We start from the raw sequence: 3470 nt of genomic DNA on the forward strand, positions 1-3470 counted from the left end.
CTTCCTTCCAAGGAGTGGCTGGTCAGTTTGAACCACGAGCCTTCTGGTTACCAGTCAAATGCCTTAGGCACTAAGCCACCAGAGCTCCTCATTAGCCATTGTTGTTGTTGTTGTTATGTGCTGTTGGGTTGGACTCGACTCATAGTGACCCCTCCTTGGGTTTCTGAGGCAGTATCACTACAGAAGTAGATTGCCCAGTCTTCCTTCTGAGGAGTGGCTGGTGGGTTTGAACCGCCACCCTTCTGGTTAGCAGTCAAGTGCCTTAGGCACTGTGCTACCAGAGCTCCTAAAATTAAGGCATTGCATGTCATATGTGGGATATTCATAGAGTAAGATTACAATCTACCTTTCCTTTCTGCATATCCCGTTTGTGGAACCATCATTAAATTTGTAGATAGTCTTCAAGTGGCTCTGTCTTCCCTGGGGTGTGTTCATGTGTGTGTGTGTGTGTGTGTGTGCGTGCCTATTGTGGTCTTTTCATATCTCAAAAGTGATTAGGTTAGGGTCCACCCTACTTGGTATGAGCTCATTACCATAACTAAAAACCCTATTTTCAAATAGGATCACATCCACAGGTACAAAGGTCTGGGATTCAATACATACTTTGTTGTTGTTGTTGTTATGTGCTGTCAAGTCAGACCTGACTCCTAGCGACCCCTCCTTGGGTTTCTGAGGCAGTATCACAACAGAAGTAGATTGCCCCATCTTCCTTCCGAGGAGTGGCTGGTGGGTTTGAACTGCCAGCCTTCTGGTTAGCAGTCAAGTGCCTCAGGCACTACGCTACCAGAGCTCCCATATAGGGAGACACAATTTAACACATAAGAGTGCCCCTTCAGGGATTAAGGAAGATTAAGGCCTACAGGAGGAGCTCTGGTAGCATAGTTCCTAAGGCACTGGACTGCTAACCAGAAGGCTGATGGTTCAAACCCACCAGCCACTCCTCAGAAGGAAGATGGGGCAATCTACTTCTATAGTGACACCTCCTAGGAAACTCAAGGAGGGGTTGCTATGAGTCGGCTGTGAACTTGACGGCACATAGCAACAACAACAAAGGCCTACAGGAGCCCATTGGTGACATAGATGAGTCAAGTAACCAGGCAGAATACTATAGAAATGACAAGGACTTAGCTGGCAAATATGTTTTGGATCAATTATTGTCGCATGGTAATTCTACCCAGTGTTGACAGACTTTTCCTTTTTTAAAAGAGAAGCCCTGCATCTAGACTGTTAGATGACATCTCCAGAAGTCTAAGTATTTGCAACCAAAGGAAACTTTGAAGAATCACTGTATGAGCCAAATAAAATGCATATATCAAATTGATTGGGCCTGTGAATTAATCCTTTGCTTTGTCTGATCTGTGATAAATGGAAAAATCTTTCCAGATGCATTCTCATTTGTATCCCAAGTTAGTCCTTGGCCCCCAAACAATTTGTGACTGCTAAACTCTTTGGCCTTTGTTGACATCTAGTTATCCCATATAGTATCCTCTCAGGATCCAGTTCTTTGCTATTCTGAGCATAAATTAGTCAATGGAACTAATGGAGCTAATGGGAACTTTTCCATGGATGTTTCATTTTTTCTCAATCAAGATGTATATTTTAAACATGAAGTTATAGGGTTAATATTCTTAGCAGCTCTTGTCTAAATGTGGAGATTTTAAACTTGTAGAAAGGCCAAAAGTCCATGGCAAGGTGGAAGGGGACATTTGGATAGAAGAGTAAGTGGCACCTTGTACTATCTTTCAAACTACAGCTGTCAGCCAGTTGTCAGACCTGAAAACACTTTGGACCTATATCACTGTTAACAATACTAGTGTTGGGTAAGGGCTGACTTATATAGGACTGTGGAAGAACATTTGTTGGTGCTCCCTTTCTTAAGGTGATAGCGCTTTTTGGTGTTGATGTTGTTGTTGTTGTTGTTATGTGCCGTCGAGTCAAACCCGGCTCATAGCGACCCCTCCTTGGGTTTCCGAGGCAGTATCACTACAGAAGTAGGATTGCCCAACCTTCCTTCCGAGGAGTGGCTGGTGGGTTTGAACCGCCAGCCGTCTGGTTAGCAGGCAAGTGTCTTAGCCACTATGCTACCAGAGCTCCCATTGGTGTTGATAGGTGCCATGTTTTTAAAAATTATGTATATACCTAGCTATGAGTCGGGGCCGACTTGATGGCAAACAACAACACCACCTAGTAATTGGTTCTACTTGGCATCTTCTATGTTGACTAAGCACTATTTAGCATACTTAATGAGATTCCCCTGAGCTTTAAAAACATTTAAAGAATTAGGTTTCACAAAAAGAGGAGGCAGCTGGTAAGAGTTGGTCATGTGACAGGTGGAGCGGTGTTTGTATGGTTCAGAGCCAAGAATAGTCTTTGTGGTTTTCTCTGCCCATGGGGCTGGAAGGTACTTGCATTTTATTCAATGATACCAATGAAATATATGCTGCTTCCATCTTTGACTTCCAGAAGCTCTTACAAACACCCAGGGAAGAACCTGAAATGGCTAGTTTACAAACCCTCCCTGAGGCTGCCTAGGTCCCACTAAGTGGTGATACCAAAATGAAAGCAGATCCATTGCTGTTGAGTCAGTTCAGAATCACACCACCCTATAGGACAGAGTAGAACTTCCCCATAGGGTTTCCAAGACTGTAAATCTTTAAGGTAGCAGACTGCCATATCTTTCTTTCAGAGAATCTGGTGGGTTTGAACCACAGACATTTCGGTTAATGGCCGAACGCTTTAACCACTGCACTTTTTCAGGCGTAATAGGGTTCCATAATAAGATTCCATGCCAAGATCTCACACATCCACCAGCCCAGCATGAGTCATACTTTTGCTCCAGGGTCGGTAAAGATGGAATCAGGGAATTGAAAAGAATGGACTTTTGGTTCCTTTTCCTCCTGGGAAGTGGGGTGAGAGGAGTCCAACTAACCCATCTATTTTAGGTACTTATTTGCTGGATTATTGGATAGTCCCCCTAGACGAGTGATGGCTTGAACACAGTGTACAGCTCTGTCATTAATGAAAGGAAAATGAACTGTTTTCATTTCCTTTCTGAAAGATTGGGAGTAGGGCAATTCTTTTGAGGCTAGCACCACCATGTGGATAAAGTAGATACAGGCTTTTCTTTGTATTGCATAACAGGCATGCAAAATGCCTCTGGAAACACAATTTTCTCATCTTCTTATCTATTTTTTATATCTTTTCTGAGCCATTGCAGAGCGACCTGATGATTTTATATATATATATGTATGTATGTATATATATATATATGAGCTCTGGTAGCATAGTGCCTAAGGCACTTGACTGTTACCCAGAAGGCTGGGGATTCAAACCCACCAGCCACACCTTGGAAGGAAAACTGGGCAATCTACCTCCATATTGATACTGCCTCAGAAACCCAAGGAGGGGTCGCTATGAGTCGGGTCCGACTCAATGGCACATAACGACAACAACATATATATATGTTTTTA

Source organism: Orycteropus afer, unplaced genomic scaffold, assembly GCF_000298275.1.
Source record: "Orycteropus afer afer isolate SDZICR_OR568_19922 unplaced genomic scaffold, OryAfe1.0 scaffold00068, whole genome shotgun sequence".
Classification (NCBI taxonomy): Eukaryota; Metazoa; Chordata; class Mammalia; order Tubulidentata; family Orycteropodidae; genus Orycteropus; species Orycteropus afer.